The sequence below is a fragment of the Phoca vitulina genome, unplaced genomic scaffold, assembly GCF_004348235.1.
Source record: "Phoca vitulina isolate PV1807 unplaced genomic scaffold, GSC_HSeal_1.0 scaffold46, whole genome shotgun sequence".
NCBI lineage: Eukaryota > Metazoa > Chordata > Mammalia > Carnivora > Phocidae > Phoca > Phoca vitulina.
In genome coordinates this window covers 10,772,888-10,791,311 of record NW_022589749.1, presented here as the reverse complement: position 1 = coordinate 10,791,311, position 18,424 = coordinate 10,772,888, and the positions used below count along the sequence as shown (strand labels likewise).

The 18,424-nt window shown below is 42.3% G+C and overlaps 1 long non-coding RNA gene across 2 annotated transcripts in view; it reads right to left on the bottom strand.

Annotated features, from left to right (window-relative positions):
• Positions 1–18,424, bottom strand: part of LOC116648987 — a 45,697-nt gene that overhangs the window by 22,423 nt on the left and 4,850 nt on the right. Inside the window, exon 3 of one of the 2 annotated variants that reach the window (XR_004302600.1) lies at positions 8,499–8,595. The exons of the other annotated variant lie outside the window; for it this stretch is intronic. This is a non-coding gene — a long non-coding RNA (uncharacterized LOC116648987). The remainder of the gene's footprint in view (positions 1–8,498; positions 8,596–18,424) is intronic. 2 annotated transcript variants of the gene reach the window in all.

The window sequence follows — 18,424 nt, the reverse complement described above, 5'->3', positions numbered from 1 at the left end:
CCAGTTTATGTGTCAATTTCAGGCAATGAAAATCCCAAAAAAAAAAAAAAAAAAAACAAAAACCAAAAAAAAAACAAAAACCCAAAAGTTAAATAAAAAAAAAAAAAAAAAAAAAAAAAAAGGCAAAAAAACTAACTTGTGAGCATGGGATACTGAACAATTTGCCCAACCTCTTAGAAAAAATAATCTCAGTTCTTTCCAGTTATCGTCCTAGACCAACAGTTCTTAAAATATTGTCTGAAGACTCTTTCAGGATTCCAAAACCCTTACAAAACAAGATCAAAATGATTTTCAGAATAATACTAAGACACTGTTTGCTTTTTTCACTGGGTTGAGATTTGCGCTAAGGATATAAAAGTATTTGTTGGTAAAACTATAGACTTCTTGGCTCCTCACATGAAAACCTAAGAGAGACCAAACAGTGCTAGCAGTCAGTTGTATTCCTCATCGCTATGGACTCAGAGTTTTAAAAAAAAAAAAAAAAGCTTCACTTAGGAATACCCTTGAAAAAGCAATAAAAATAATTAATTTTACTAAATCTAGACCCATTTATTATACTTATGTTAAATATGTTTATATTTGTATTAAATACATACAAGCATATTTTCTAAACTTCTATTTATCATATCATGTTTAAAACGGGAAATACACCAGGCTGCACAGCGAAGTACAACAGCTGCCTAAGGAAAAGCACTTGCATAACTGAGATGTAACCTCAACTAGCCTTTTTTCTTGACAAAACATCATTTTTTACTCGAAAGAATGATTGACAAACTGGTTACGCAGACTCAGATACTGGGCGGACATTTGAGGTAACAGTAAACCACTGATGGTATGTTGCCAATGGTCAAACCCAAACCTTCAAGGGAAAACTGGGATTTTGGGAAACTTGTGTATGCCACCATGAGCTCTATAGCTTTCCAATATTTGAAGACTTTTCCATTGAGACTGACAGTGATCCTAAAAAATGTGATTTTTTTTATATTACATATAATGAAATGTATGAACATTTGCAAGATCTGTGTAACTCAGTGAATCAATGTTTTCCAAATGACCAATGTGTGAGTTAATAAAATCATCACAGGTAAAAGATCTGTTCAAAGTACAAGAGAGACCCATGGATTTTACTCTACTAGAGTAAAAAAGTTCACTGGTGTGGTTTCAGAATGATGTTGCGACTTTTACAAACCTACCACTTGTCAAGTTTTAGTGCTGTACATAATTGAACTCACAATTCTCTGAAAAGGCTACAAAAACAATCCCTTTTCCAACTATGTCATCTCTGTGAGGCCAGATGTCTTCAGCTACTTCAACCAAAACCACAAACTCAAAAAGTCTGAATACAGAAGGAGATGCCTTCAATTTAAGCCTCATTATTAAGGAAATTTGTGAAAATGTAAACATTGCCACTCCTCCCACTACATGTTTTTGGGTTTTTTTTAGACAATAGCTATTTTTCATAAAAATGTCATCTGTGTTAACACAAAATGGGTTTATTTTTAAATAAATTATTTTTGAAGAATTTTAGTTTTCATTTCAATTTATGGTAAATATCAATGCCTGTAACCCACATCAACAGAAAGCTCTTTGGGGTCCTTAGTAACACTTTTTGAAGCGTAAAAGGATCCAGAGACCAAAAGGGAGTTGAGATTCCACATTAAACATTTTTATTTTAAAGCCTGAAAGTACATGAACAAATGGTAAGATGAACACTTACTCGTGTTAGTAATTTATTACCGAAGTAAGAAAAATGTCCCAGGGCGCCTGGGTGGCTCAGTTGGCTGAGCGACTGCCTTCAGCTCAGGTCATGATCCTGGAGTCCCGGGATCGAGTCCCGCATCGGGCTCCCTGCTCGGCGGGGCGTCTGCTTCTCCCTCTGACCCTCCCCCCTCTCATGTGCTCTCTCTCTCTCTCATTCTCTCTCTCAAATAAATAAAATCTTTAAAAAAAAAAAAGAAAAATGTCCCCCACGTTCCTCCACAATAATTCCAAAGTCAAGTTTTATACAAGAGAAGTTAAAGATGAACACCACAGGAAATAACTCTCTACCCAGAGAGGCGTTTTATAGAGGATTCAGAAATTATCCCATTAGGCAGCAATCCACTAATGTGTTCTTGTAAGACCTTGAGTTCCAGGTCCAAGGCCGCGCAATTCTATCATCTTGTTCCCCCTGGACATAATAGATACCCCTGTTCATGGAGAGAGAACATGGGACATGTTCCCAGCTTGGTTAGCAACTCCTCCTCCTCACAAATTATCAGGAAGTGCCAGAAATCAACTCAATCAGATATTTGGCAGTGGTACAACTCCAAGGGAAGGGATAGCTCTGCTTAACCTTTTCCTACAGGCTTTGGCACACAAAACAGAAGTGGAAAGGCCATTTAGGTCCCTGGTGCCTGCATGCTGCCAAGTAACAGGACTAATAGATTATTTGTTCTGTTCCAGGCCAGAGATCTGGGCACACGACAGAAGCAGTATCTACCTCCTCACTAATCTCTACTATACCTTCCGGAAATTCCAGTCTAAAGTACACATTAACAGGCTATAGGAAGACTTAGATACTCAAGCCACACATAGACCCAGCCCACTTCCTTTCCCTAGCTATCTTAGTATAACTTAGTCCCATCAATCACTTAGAACTCATTGATCAAGTCTGTGGAATGCCAAACCCATTCTATTTAGCTTTACCATCACCATCAGTCCTGGAATAGAAGATACCAGCAGCCTGGAAGACACCCATTCTGGCTGCCCAGGGCAGGCTCATGGCCCCAAATGGGTCCTTCCTATTTCCCACACTTTTTCTAGTACCCCACTGTTCCAGATACTAGAGTTATTTTTCCTCATTACAGCCCCTCTGCTTGGGCCCTGGGCCACCTCAATGGTAACAGGTCACAGTGAAGCCCCACTTTGTAAGGTGCTAGCCACCTCACCTGGGAGGCTTCGGAAAGCCTCTGAAGAACGATCCACCTGGTTTCCCAGAGCACTCTAAAGCACTCAGGCCTCTGGCTGGTCTACTCCTCGAACGTCTTCATCTGCCCTAGCTGACAACACCCCAGAAGGCCCAACTGCCAGGCCACTTTTCTGAGATGTGCTTCTCACTCCGAGAAGTGAACACAGGCTTCCTCGACTTCCTGGGCCAACTTCAGTAACCAGAAGTTGTAGGGGTCAAAGGTGAGAGGGGAATTTCACTTATAGAGGTCTAAGCAGTCACCTAAAACTCCTGGGTCTAAATCTCTTGTGGCCAAACCCTTCCACATCAGAAAGCCCAGCCTCAGAACATATTCCAGGTTTCTGTTTGCCCAAAGGCCTGTTCAGATACTTATGTATGGCATCTAGTCACTGGAGTACCATGCACTTCTGAAAACTGGAATGACCTCAAAGCAGGATCCTCAAATAGTCCATCAGTCTTTGGCCCTTGGCTGCCATCCATGTAACATCTTAGTAACATGCCTGACTAGTATTCAAACGCCCCTCTACCTGGTGCTCGAGTAGCGGGTAGCATCTCCTGAATGCATTACTGATAATCATTGACCTCAATAATTTATGGGATAATTTCCCCCAAAGACACTGAGGTCAACTTTTTAAGTTGGTCAAAGGCAGTTCCGCTTTTGGGCAGGATTTGCCAACTAAACTTATGTCAGCCTGGGTCTATGCTTTTCTTTTCTGGAATGAGGTCAAACTTTGTTATAGAAAGCGTTATTGACAGTGGTAGAATTTATGTCACTTTTGATGCCTTCTCTGCATTTCCCTGCCACCAGATGGCTAGAAAAGACTCCAATCCAGTGTGACTCCTGAGCACTAAGAGAACCCCGGACAACGGCTCCTTCGGCCACTCACCCGGTATCTCCTGGGGAGGCCACCTTGTCCCTACCCTTGGCCACTTTCCCTACTTGGGGCCCCAAGTACGTCAGCTCCTCACTTCCTTTTTCCCCCTTCTCTCCTCACCCCTTATTTCTGCCCATATTTGACAAGCCCCACATGTCTAAAGTCCGAGGTTCCCTGACCTCTCCCTCACAAAGCTCAATGGCTAATGTGGGCTCTCTGTTTTAATGAGATACGGGGAAGAGAGCTGTTTTCACTTTGTCCCCCAGACAACTGCTTTTCTTATGACTTGGCCTGATGACTCCTAATGCAGAAAAGATAAAAGACAAAAGAAGCCACGTGAATCTTCTTTAACTGGAAAGTACCACAAAGACTATAAATTTAGGTCCACAGAAGGGCAACAGAGAGTGTGGAGGGAATGATGCCAGGTTTTCTTCTGAGAAGGGTAACTACATGTGTCATTAAGGCGATAAAGGAAGACACAGGTATGCATTCCCAGCTTTCTCTCAGCCAAGTCCTCCCACAAAAATGGCCTACGAAATGACACAGCTGGGTGGAGGCCCTGGCTCTAGCCCTTGCTAGGGGATCATGTCTGATCTCAGGCTGATCTGTAAAAATATGGATAATAATGTCTACAACGCTTTGCTGTGGTAATTAAAGGTGATAAATATGAAAGTACCTATCCGAGTGCCCACAGCACAGCTGAGGCTAAGTATGAGTTTCCTTATCTCCCTTATTTCCATTAGCACATGACACAACCATCCCTGCCAAGAGCACCACCTCACAGGCAGGGGCTTCCTGAGGCTAGTGGGCCGCCTCCCTGTAATTAGGGTTCCTCCTCTGTTCACAGTGGAGCGCTGCTTTCTTACCTCCGTGTCTGTCCCCTGTACCTCCCGGTTTCTGCCCCACTTTCTGCTTTTCTCTCTTGACCCTCGATTCACAGGACTGTTTTAAAATGCATCTTACTTCGGTGACATTTTCTCACAGTGTGGACGTACTACTTTCTTCCTGCTCTTCAACTCTGCACACAGAAACCCTGCACACACAAATGCCGGAGCAATGGGACAGAATGTGACCCGCTCCAGTGATGGCCCCTATGAGAATACCACACAGAAGGCACAAGTTTATCTTATCCACCCAGTCAGTGTGTAACATATACATGCATTAGGAATCACAATGGTTTGGTGGGTAGAACACTGGACTTGCAGGCAAGTCCGAAGTTCAAATTCTTGATGTGACACTAAATGGCAGTGTGACCATCGGTCATTTGGCCTCATCGGCCTCAGTTTACTCATCGGTGAAGTGTTAAGCCATGCAGATGCTCCCTCTCACTGTTAAATTGCGGGGGTTACATGCCATCCTCAGGAAGGAGGAGCACCAATCGGGGCACTGAAAGAAAGTGCTATCTTTCCAGGACACAAGGACGACACCTACAGAGAGTCAAAGCACTCTAAGTCCCACGGTATGTAAACAAATGGACTGCCTGATTCATCTGCCTCTCCCTGCCCCTCTCCCTTTGGCTGCTTCTGTTGGATCTGTCTTCCTCAAGGGAGCAATCTTTCACAGCTGGGCCCAGGGACAGCTCCGGCCCTGAGGGCAAGCAAGAGCTGCACAGGGGCAGGAAAGTGAGCACAGAAGGCTCAGGTCAGATAAGCCCAAATGCTTGGTGAGAATGACTCTCTTTATGAAATGTGCTTCTTCCCTGTACTGTTGGAGTAGTAAGACCCAAAGGGACAAATCCATGTCCAGGCCCTGGAGAGAAAGAGAGACTGGAATGCTCAAGCCACCCTCTCAGGTAAAGGCAAGGGAATGCCTGAAGGCTACACAGGGCTCAGACTGGGTAACTAAAGGAAGGACAAAGACACACTGGACCCAGGAGGCCGCAACAGAAATAAAACGTGGGTTTTGCAGGACTGTACCCAGTGACACCTGGACTGGAAGTGTCACTATAGTTTGGCAATCAAAAAGTTTAGGGATTTGGAATTCGGCTATTTTCTTAAACATATATATACATACATATATATATGTATATATATATATATATTTTTTTTTTTTTTTTTTTGGTAAAAGATGCTTAACAAAACGTACCACCTTAACCATTTTCAAGTGAACAACTCAGTGGTGTTAAGAATATTCACATTATTGTAAAACAGGTCTCAGAAACTTCATCTTACAAACTGGAACTCTGTCCCCCCAAACAATCCTTCCTCCTCCCCACAGCCCTAGTAACGACCAGTCTACTGTCTCTATGAACTGGACTACTTTAGAAATCTCAGATTCTGGCTATTTTCATACCTGACTCGTAACTCATAACTTGTATTATTTGGCAAGCCAAAGTAACCATGTACAGGGAAGACAGATTTATAAAGCAGGCTCACTGAGGAAGCATAAAGTCAAGAGCAGCTGACTTCTTATAATGAAAGAATCATACAAAGATAACAATAATCCTAAAATGGGATAGGACCTGGCAATCAGAATTCAGGATTAGCATGTACTGAAATTTCTCAATACCCCAAGCTCAAACAGGGACAGAGAATGGTTACAACAAACAATGCAGAACGTCATGGGGTTCAGGCTTTTATTTGGTAGGACTGGCACTGATGGGTGATCAGTGTTATTTCTGGAAATTAAAGACTATTAAAATTAAAATTAAAGACTATTAAAGACTAATACCAAATTTAGCCAGTGGTCTCAGCAAACACACTTCTAGGTTCTCCAGATAGAAATATCCACAGGACTGGGGCGCCTGGGTGGCTCAGTCGTTAAGCGTCTGCCTTCGGCTCAGGTCATGATCCCGGAGTCCTGGGATCGAGCCCCGCGTCCGGCTCACTGCTTGGCAGGAAGCCTGCTTCTCTCCCTCTCCCACTCCCCCTGCTTGTGTTCCCATTCTCGCTGTGTCTCTGTCAAATAAATAAAATCTTAAAAAAAAATTAAAAAAAAAAAAAAAAAGAAAGAAATATCCACAGGACTGAACTAGAGATGCAAAACACATCAACACTTCCTTATTAGCTAGGCCTGCGGCTCCAATGCTTGAGGCAGCATTTCACAGGCCAGGCTAGATCCCAGGGAGGACTCCTTTTCCCTTTATTAGTGGTAATCCTGAGCTTCAGGCCAAAGTAAGTATTGGCATGAACAGGAGAAACTAAGATACTAAACCTTATGTTAAGTCTTACCACCCATAATAAAGAAGGCTGGTAGAGGGTACCCCAGTCAGGATAGGAGAGAACTAAGCCAGAAAGAGATAGAAAGAACGTCTGTCACTCTATTAGGCTTCCACACAGGACAGTCACTTGCAAGTCCATCAAACACAGGGGGGAGGAGAGAAGGGGAGGCTAAGGGCTCTTCATGTAGGAGTTGCTGCAGCCTTACCACTCTGGCCACGTACAGTCAGGAAGGAGAAAATACCACCCATCCTGTGGGCTTAACGTTTTAACCAGGCACAGTGACTAGGCCCACTGGAATAGAGGCCACTGAAGTGCCCTTACCTGACCAAGTCAATTCTCCTTATATGGTAGGGAAGTAAGGTCAGGGTTGGAGAAGCCCAGAAGCTGAGAAGTCAGCCTTTGGCCGTGGGGAGGAGGGGGGTGAATAACAAGAATCCACACCATCCTGCCCCCATCGGTGCCCCAGGGCCAACAGTTATCAATAAGGGCTCTCCTTTCTCTTGCTTCCCAGCTGTGCATGGAAGTAATGGAAAAGCTTATCATGTGTATGAACCACAGAGACCCAGACTGCATGTTCCACTGGAGTATTTTGGATTTCAGCAATGAATGTCATTGCACATACTTCCTTTCATAAAGATGAACAAATACCTATCCTTGTCTTCTCGAGTTGAAGAGGAAGAAAAAAAACTATTAAAAAATTATCGCAGGGGCGCCTGGGTGGCTCAGTTGGTTAAGCGACTGCCTTCGGTTCAGGTCATGATCCTGGAGTCCCTGGATCGAGTCCCGCATCGGGCTCCCTGCTCGGCAGGGAGTCTACTTCTCCTCTGACCCTCCCCCCTCTCATGTGCTTGCTCTCTCTCATTCTCTCTCTCTCAAATAAATAAGTAAAATCTTAAAAAAAAAAAAAAAATTATCGCAAATCTGAAGGCTCAAAAGGAAACAAAGGGAAAAAATGCTTGGCTGAAAACAGCGGCATTCAGAATCAAATGTGCACAATGATGTAAAACCATAAATCCAGGGTGAGAAGCTTTTCAGAAAATCCTATTTAAGGAGAAGGCTATTGCTGTTCAGGCTTTGGGAAGAACACCAGAAACTTACAGAGCAAACCCCACTGAAAAACAAGTGGTGCTATCTCAGTGAAGGCAGGAACAGTGGGAGCTTCAGGTTTCTGGCCCAGAGGCCTCCAAGACAGCAGAGGAAAACAGCATGGCAGAGAGAAAACTCTACTAACCATGGTTCACGTGAAAAGAAGCGAGACCTTAGAGGAACGAAGAAGAACTCGAATGAGACAAAGGTGTTTCTGCTGTGTTTAGAGCTGAGGAAGGTGTCCAAGGTCTAGGGGACTCAAAGCCAGATAGAGGCAAGAGTTTAGGGAAAACTAGGAGGCTGGAGGATCTTCCTCCTTGTTGAGCCCAAATGCTTAGAAAAAACTCCAGAGACAGCTTTGGTTTAGAAAAACTTGAGGGGGATTTTCCATCTAGGAAAAAACAGTGAAACAATGAGAAAACTTACCACAGTGACAGGAGTCAAAACCCCCAAGACATTCCAGAAAAAGAGACAGAGGAGGGGCCACAGTGGGTGCCTGAAGGGCCGCCAAAGCCTTAGGATCCTGCTGGGTAGGGAAAATGCAAGAAAAAAGTAGAAGGTCTGTATTATGAAAAATTTAGGATCACAAAATTTTTTTTGAAGAACTGGCTCAGAATACAGGTATCCCCATTTATATATGGGATTCATATAAATATATGGGATTCGAGGTATATATGGTCAAAGAGAAAATGGGAAAACCTGAGAAACCCTTGAAAGGAAAATTCAGACAGTCTATACAAGTTCACTCCAAGATATCACAGGCTATGACAGGAATTTATCCAAACTGAATTTTAGGTTCATAGATATTGGATACTGGATGTAAGTGACTTGGATAGGCTGGAACCCGAGTGGGCCTAAGATCAGTAACTGGTTTTTCACCACTTTTCAGTGAGATGAGCACTGGAGGAGCACAAACTGGAGGCAGGCTGAGCAGGTTGGCATCCTGGCTTTACCACACACTAGCTCTGTGACCTTCACCTAAGAGGTTAAGAATGTAATTAGTAGAGATAATAAAGGCAGCTGACCTTGTAAGGTAATCTTCTGAGGTACTTTAAGAATTAAATAAGTTAATGCATGACAAGTACAGAAAAGAGTGCCTGGAAATTTGTAAGAGCCCAACAAAGATTAGCTATCATTACCTCCCCTCTCTGCTATACTCCCCGGCTGCTATGAGTAGTTTGGCTATAGATTTCAACACCTATTTTTTTTTTTAAAGATTTTATTTATTTATTTGAGAGAGACACACAGTGAGAGAGGGAACACAAGCAGGAGGAGTGGGAGAGGGAGAAGCAGGCTTCCCGCTGAGCAGGGAGCCCAATGCGGGGCTCGATCCCAGGACCCTGGGATCATGACCTGAGCTGAAGGCAGACGCTTAACGACTGAGCCACCCAGGCGCCCCTCAACACCTATTTTTAAGTTTGGGGAACATCACTTTTCCTTGGGAAGTCTGATGACATATTAAACGCACTTAGGCGGCGCCTGGGTGGCTCAGATGGTTAAGCGTCTGCCTTCGGCTCAGGTCATGATCTCAGGGTCCTGGGATCGAGTCCCGCATCGGGTTCCCTGCTCAGTGCAGAGCCTGCTTCTCCCTCTCCCTCTGCCACTCCCTCTGCTTGTGCTCTTCTATCTCTCTGTCAAATAAATAAATAAAATCTTTAAAAAAAAAAAAACAAAACGCACTTAGGTATCAAACTCCTGCCATGTTGACGTTCAGACCTAACATTTAGTTGTTCTAAATTTCATGCATCTGGGGATGGTGCTAAATTACTGTATGTCTATAGAGCTTCCCAGCTCCTTGGGGGAAAGGAAGTATGTGCATGACATGAGGTTAGAATTACCCAACTTTTCTAACAGCTATCTGAAGTAGCTGTATCATTTTCAGCGGAAATCACTAACATGAGAAATAGAATCCTGCAGATCACCCTGAGTGACCCTACAATGTCAGAGTCTGAATAAAATATGAAGAAAATGGAAAAGTGAAAATGCTTTCAATATATTTAGGGATTGTAGTTTTTCTATGGGAACAAAGGGTTGACTTAGGATGAAGGCTGTTAACAGGCCTTTGAAGGGCAGGAATACATTTGGAGAAATTTCAAATGGTTTTGATATTGGGCCAAGTTTTTTCTTCCTTACTGAACTGCACATGCCAATCGTGGTACCTATGAGCCTGCAAATCCTACCAACAGGGATGGTCTCAGCCTTCAGGGAAGGCCCAGGCTGCCGTGGACCCCACCGCCACTCCTCTTCAGTCACCACGGCCTCTTAGACCGAGTGCAGACACCTGACCCAAGAGCTTAACAGTGACCTCTGATGCGGCTTGTAAAAATAAAAGCAGCAACCAAGTCAGATCCCCAACCTCTTTCTCAGGCAGCTAAATACTGAGAACGAGGTGATCTGCCGTGAGAGGTATAGCTGCAAGGTTATGATGTACACAAGAACCAAAGATGTCAGGAGCAAACGGAATCTAAGTCGGAGAACAGACAGACGGAGAAGGGAAAAAGAATAAGCCAGATGCAGCAAGAGGGAAAAGACAAAGAAAAGAGAGGCCCCACCATCCACGGGAAAGACTGTGGCTTGTCTCCAGGCTGCCGGAGTTCCTGAGGTTCTCTGGTCCAAGTGCATCCTTGCACCATGTTTTACAAAATGGTCTGAATGGATCTCTGCTCCTTGCAACCAAAACCAGCTAACTTGAAACAGTTACTTCAGCTCCCCTGAGGATGGAGTTTTCCCAGGCGGCAGTTTGGTGCCTCCCAACAAACAGATTCCTGGCTAGTCCACCCTGCCAGACGTGCCTAGACATCCCAGCAGAACAGGGGTGTCTCATCCAGGCACCTCAGCAGAGTCCCTAGGGCTTATGAGCATCTCAAGGGCCTAAGGAAATGCTGAGACCTGAAAAAAATATTTATTGGATCCAAAATACGAAAAGAAAATTATAACATCAAAGTTAATAAATGTTTAAAGTCCCCTACTAGTCAAATGAAGCTTAACTCACAGTTCTGTGAAAGCCGATTTTGTGAGGGACGTGGGTGCATTTTTAATGTCTGCTATACAACATGGTACAGGGGGAAGGAAGAGTGTGAAGGCCTTCCATGGCCTACAAACCAGTCCCACAGCAGCGGACATGTCTGGGCTGAAGATGGGACCTGCCTATCCTACCCCTTGTATATGCGTACACTAAATATTATGCCTTACCACTCAAAACTGAGTACTATGAGGTTAGAAATCACCCTCCCCTCCCAAATTTAAACATACTCTTACTTTAATACTTCTGATATTAGGAATCTATTATCCTTCCTTAATATTTTACAAAACCGAAGACAAGCCTCTGTTAGCCATCTTACTAGTTTTTCCAAAAAGGGAAAAAATGTTATTCATGATTACAAATGGTCCTGCACATTTAAAGGATTGGACTTTTGACATCTTTCAGAATAATAAATCAAAAGTTGGTCACATTTATTCTGTCCTTCCTTATGCAAGAGCCCCCCTGAATGTCATGAACAGACCTAAACATTCTCTCCCACTTAGTCAGATTCTCAATCTATTCTCAAATCTATTTTCTAATAGGAGGTGGCATAGAAATTACACAAAATTTAAATCTGATACCTGTAAAACCGAAAAGCAAGTATGATTCTTTTTCTATAGTCACTGTGGCATGGCTGTAACTGGCTGCGCACAGACAGGTCCCCATCTGCTCTTTGGAGTGCCTCCGGCCCACCTAGCTAGGCTCAGTCCGCTCTCCTCACTTTCACTGCTCAGCCTCCCCACAAACATCCATACCTTCTGTTTCCACTCCTGCGCACCCTCCTCTCCCTTTCCGCCCCCCTCTCCCACCCCCAGCTGCACTACTTCTACAAAACTGCTCTCAAAGTGGTGATCTCCTCCTTGTCAGACCACTGGGCCACTCCTCACAATTCACAGACTCCTGGTTCATACAAGTCTCCTTGGTCCCCGATCCCAGCACTTGTTCACCTCCCCTCAGGCCTTGCTGAGGGCACGGGCCGTTTCTTTCAGTCCTATGGGCTAAACACAAGTATCCTCGAAAGGTTATGTCCTGACTCAACCAGCTGCTTGGTTTCAATGAGACCATTTCCATTATAATTCCAAATTCTCTCGTAACCAGTTCTGTCTTCTTACCTGTATTTCCCACTGCCTAAGGAGTATTTCCCTATCATCCCACAACAAACTAAAAATCATTTGCCATCTTCCAAATCCCTATAAAAGGCAACATCCTCCCTCAACAACTATCCCAGGCCAATAACTTTAAAGCCAGCTCTCTCCTCCCAATCCCTACACATCTTTTAACTTTGTCTTCCCTCTGCTTGTTTTCCTCCAGCACTTAAATGCAATGCAAAGTCTCTTCTATCTTAAGGAAAACCAATATTTAATCCTATCCCTCCATTAGCTGTCATACACTCTTTCTCCCCCATTTCCCTATGGAAGCATCTTAAAAACTTATTTTCCTGATTTCTACAGCTTCACTTCCCATTCATTCCTCAACCCACCACCACACCATTCAAGTTCCTCTTGGCCACTGAACACCACCAACCACACTCCTCTGGCTCCCTTCTGCCTCTGTGTTCTACTCTCGCCACATAACCCTTACACTCAGTCGGCCTGGAGAGCTCCTGTTCCTCCATAAATACTAGTATTCTCATGGGCTCCATCTCAGCTCTCCTCTGCTCCCAATTTACATCCACCTCAGTTCAACCATCTAGACCACTGGCTCTCCTGGGGCTGTTCAAGAAAACCTTTTGAGGAGTGTAGGTTTTAACTGTTCATAATGCCTCCAGAGGGCACTCAAACATTTGCTCAGAAACCTTCATGGATATTTACACAAAGATATTAGAACCTGAAGTGAATCTCACAGTGGATAATGACTACCTCTAATGAGAAGCCAAGCATCATAAGGACTTGTACAACCTGCAGGTTCCCTGATTCTGTGAGCTGGGGGCTTATCACAAGGGTCTAATCCTATCATAACATAGAGATGCCGTAATACTGAATATCGGTTAACTGGGAAACCTGACATGTTTGCTAGCTGATGCCCAAGTACTAGGAATTAGTGAAATATTCTTCAATCCTATCAACCTTAATCCTAACATGTCTGAAATGGACATCTAAAAATAATTTGAAAGCCAGAGGGACATAATGGAGTTTACTCACAGAAAAAAAGGGGTTCAGATTTTTTTATCAACTGTTTTATCATTTACCTAACAGGCAGAATTTATAACCTTTGGGACAGAGGTTTGCTCTGGCCATAACAAGGGCCAAAAGCTCTGTCACAATATCATGGAAGGCACTGCAAAATAAGATGTGGAAATAAGCTATGATTATTTTATGAACTTACGGGATATGAAAAATAAATGAGCTCTAGAATAGCTTTACTGAATTTCTTATAACATATCAGGTGACATAAGAGACACTGCAAATTCCAGAGTTAAAGGCATAGAAATGCTTCAGTGCAATTGTAGTGCAAAACAATACAAAATTACTGCTTTTTAAAATTAAACTTTAAATGCTTCTGACACAACTCCAAAATTAAATTTCATTTTTTAAAAATCTCTTTTCCTCCAATTTCTGTACAAATCATCACTGAACACAGCCATTGGTTATCCATCTCGTGAGTCTTCTTCTAGGATTCGTTGTGGTAATTCTTTAAACCTAGGTTAATGACTTCAATTTGCCAAACCTAGTTTCACTCCTTATCCCTTTATCATATCTCTGAGCCATTTAAAATGACTGCTCTCGCCCAGTTCTTGGAACTTCCTCCTCAGCTGCCAGGATTCTGCACTCTCCCGAGTACCCTCTGGACACACCACCCGGCCAGCCCACCAGGCTCAGCTACACAGCTAGGCAAATCTGCTCTGCTGGCCCTGCAACCGTGAACAGTGAATTCTCAGATTCACTCTCCTGAGAATCTAGAATTGGGAAGTGGAAAGGCTGGGTCTGTGAACTGGCAGGGGTTACAGACTCAGGACAGCCAAGGCAGAGAGAGCAGCTGCACTGACTCCTGTCAACTTTCCAGACACTAGTGGGCTCCAGCCAAGAAACCACCTTGAATGCCATGGAGACCTCCTCAGAAATCCCCCTTCACTTAAGCCATTTCAAATGGGTTTATTTCTTTCAACCACCAAATGGTCTCTGATTAAGACATCCTCTTTCCTCTCTAATTATTTTGTAGGCACATTCTCCCCTACTTTTTCCTTTAATGTACACATGCTGCAGCTCTGCTTTGAGCTTCTTCTCATTCTGCCCTACATGTCCTCACCCACTCCCATCATGTGGCAAGTGAATGATTCTACACTTCTGCTGTAGATTAAATGCTTGCACTGCCCCCCCCATTCATATATTGAAACCCAATACCCAACGTGATGGTATTAGAAGAGGGGCCTTTGGAAGGTGATTGGCTCATGAGGGTGGAGCCCTCACAATGAGATTAGTGCCCTTTTATAAGAGGCCCCAGAGAGCTCCCTCACTCCTTCTGCCATGCAAGGACATAGGAAGATGGTCACCTATCAATGAGGAAGTGGGCGCTCAACCAGACACTGAACCTGCCAGACCTTGATCTTGGGCCTCCAACCTCCAGAACTGTGAGAAATAAAGGTTTGCTGTTTTATCTACCCAATCTGTGGTAGTCTGTTTTAGCAGCCTGAATGGACTAGACAACTTCTCATGGTGAGGTGAGCACTTCCAGGTGAGTGCAGACACAGGCCACCACCCTATGTCCTGGCCTGTCTCTAGGGGGAAGGGACCAGTTTGTCAACATCAACAGAAATCACTCCAGTCAGTGGTACTGACAACAGGAGCACTAACTCTTCAGAGAAACCACCACCTGCTCAGAGTGGCAGAGTCTAGTGCAAAAGACAATTACATTACCCAAAGTTAGGGTCGTGGAATCTTAAATAACTCCATATAAAAGGCATCGACAGTCCAGTCTAAACTAGACAGATTTTCCCTAATCTTAATCAACTTATAACTGTATAATTATACTCCAAAAAACTTTACCACATAGAAACACTAATTTTAATAATGGACTTGTGCACAGTGCTCAGTCATTCATATAACAAAGCATGTCTTTGCAGGATAAAAGCCTCTTCAAGAAGAACTACACATCTGTCCTATAAGCCTTTTACACTCAGCATGTCCAAAACCCAATCTGTCATCTCCTCACCAAAGCCAACTACATTCCCAACTACAGGAAATGGGTCCACCAGCCCCTCAGCTGCCTGAGCCAGAAACCTGGTGATCAGCCACCCTCCTCCCGCTCATGAAGTCCTGTCTACTTTATCTCCTCAATACCTCCTGAATTTAGCCCCCCACCTACCCTGTCTCAGCTCTAAATCGGGCCACTGTCATCTTCCCCCACAAAAGCCTCCAGTCTTGCCTCCCTCTAATCCACTATCCACTACAATGTAATCTTTCTAAAATGTAAAATGGGTTGCTATTACCCAGCTTAAAGTTCTTCAAAGGGTCCCATTAACTTTCAGTGTAATTTCCAAATTTATTCATGTGGTTTTTAAACTTTGAACAATGTTAGCTCCTACTTACCTCTCTTGGTTCGTCTCTCACCGCTGCCCATTTCAATTCTAGTTCCAGCCAAACCAAACATCTTCAAACTCCCCAGGTCTTGTTTGCTACTATGCCTTGACTACCACCCTCTCCTCCCCACACTCCTTTTACCTCCAGGCCTTTACACTAATCGTTCCCTTTGTTTACCATCAGGGCTCACCTCAAACATCATTTTCTCTAGGAAGCATTCCTTGACTTCCACCCCTATACTCAAATTTGGATTATGTGCGATGTCTTTCCATGTGCTCCCAGAGCCCTTACATGTCCTGTAATGTAGCTCTTCTATCACATTTACTTGGATTTGTCCACCAAAGCATATGTTACTCCACGTCCACACCACCTACTGCAGGTCCACAATAACACTTGGTAAGGAAATGAATCCATTTGCCTTGATGATAACCTCGCATACACTGCATGCTCCCAGGTACCCTGAGCTCCACTCAGCTGACCCACAGGCAGGCTCTGCACAATAACCATATTCTTGATGCTTCTGCCTGTGGTCCAGCAGGCTAAGCCCCCCTCATCCTGAAAGACTCCGTAAAATGCAACTTGTTCCATGACCAAATCTGTGTGTTCGAAACACAGCGAGTTAATAAGAAAAGAAATCCCATGGCCCATGTTTAAGTTTCTGCATTTATTCTACAGATAGAAAATTAGAAATGAGAACTATTTTTATTGTGCATATTGCTAGAAGCAATTTTCCTCCAAATACTGAAAGCAGCAAAAATCATCCCAATTTATTCCAAATGCATCACTCAAAAATGTTTAGATATTAGTTTTTAGAGTACATTTTAGAGTATGCTTTAACATATGATAGGGCTTACCTATTTCTAAAAGTGCACATACCTATTAACCATACAGCTAACATATTTGTCCGTATATATATTTTTAAGAGTAAATATTCCATTATACGTGTAATACATATAATTTTAGAAAATATAAAAAAGTAAAAAAATTTAAATCACCACGCCCTATCACCCAAAGTCCATTAATTTTTAAGATTTTCATCTAATTTCTTCTAGACACTTTTCCATCATAGGTTTTTGTGGAGCGTTATTGGGATTTCTGATTAAGAGTTTGAATCATGTCACATATGCAATTTTGTATTCTGATTTTCTCCCACTTAACACTGTCATAAGCATTTTAATACATTTTCTCCATAAACATTTTAATGGCTATATACTGTCCAGTGGACATACCATAATTTAATCATTCTGCAAATACACCCTAAAAAATAATTCTAGGATATACATCTTTTGTTCTCTATTTAAAAATATGCTTTTGATCAGTTCCTAGATAGTTGCTACATGAAGGAATATGAATACTTTTCAAGGCTCTTGATACATATGGCCAATGTAACATAATAGTGTGACATTTTCCCCACATCCTCCTAAGTACTAGGTATTGTAACTTTTTAGTCTAAATGTAGGCCTTTATTAAATTGATAACTGAGAAATTGTAACATTTTAATTACAAAAGTAAATACTCATTGTAAAAAAACTGAAACAAAGCAAAAACATGTGAAATAAAAAAATCAGTCTCTCCTGTTTTTCCCTCAATAGTCACAATTAAATATTTTCCATGTATCCTTCTAGACCTTTTTCTATTTTTATTCAGAACACACACATGAATATTTTGGTTTTTTATCTTACAAAAAAATGGAATTAAATTTGTTTTGACTCAACAATATATTCCAAGCATCCATCCAGGCTATGTCAATGCATACAAACCTACCTCTTTTTTTTAAAAGCTACATAATATTCCATAGTACACAGATACCAAAATTTATTTGTGGTTATCTTCCGTTTTTTATTATAAATGATGCTACAATAGACTGCTCATACTAACTTGTGTTCTCTTGTGGGAATATTATAGATTCCTTGAGGAGTATCTGCTAAATCAAAGCATGTTTTTAAAAATTTTTATAGGCTCTGCCAAATTGTTATTTGAAACGGTAGATCCAATTTTGTGTTCCCAACAATGTATTAGGTGCCTTTTTCTCCACACCCTTCACTATCTTAATTTTTGCATGATAGCCCCCACTGAAAAAATCTAGTTGTTTTAATTTTCATTTCCCTAATCACAAGTGATGCTGAATCCCTCCTCACTGCTTTGACTCTCATATCTTTCTGAGAACTACTCCCATTCTCCATTTCTTAATTGTGTCAATTCTGTTATTTTTTACCTCTTTATACATGTTACAAACTTTTTTCCCAGTCTGTCACCTTGTAATGTCTTTTGTCACACAGAAATGTCAACTTTGATAATGATCAAATTTATCACTCCCTTCCTTATGATTTTGGGTCTTGGTCTTTCCTAAATGGTCTACAAAAAAATCATATTTTCCAACAGAATATATCCTCCAACATATTTCCCTTTATTTTCTTCTAATATCTTTACAGTTGTTTTGTTTTTGAGTTAGTTCTTTGAGCCAAATAAATTCATTTTGAATTTGGGGAAGTAAAATCTTTCTTCCCAAATAAAGAGTCATTTATCCCTACACAGTATACTGAACAATTAATTCCCAACTGTATCAAAATACCAACTTTATTCAACCCTAAGTTCCTACATATAAATGGGTCTGTTACTGGATTCTACTTTGTTCCATGTAGCAATTTGTCTATGCTTGTGCTCACCATTTATACTAGTGCAGCATTACAGTATGTTTTCATATCTGGTATTATCCTCTATCACTACTTTTCCATTGGAAAAATTTCTTGGCCATTCTAGCACATTTCCTCCTCCAGGTGAATTTTAGAAGCAATTAATCAAGTGCCCAAAAA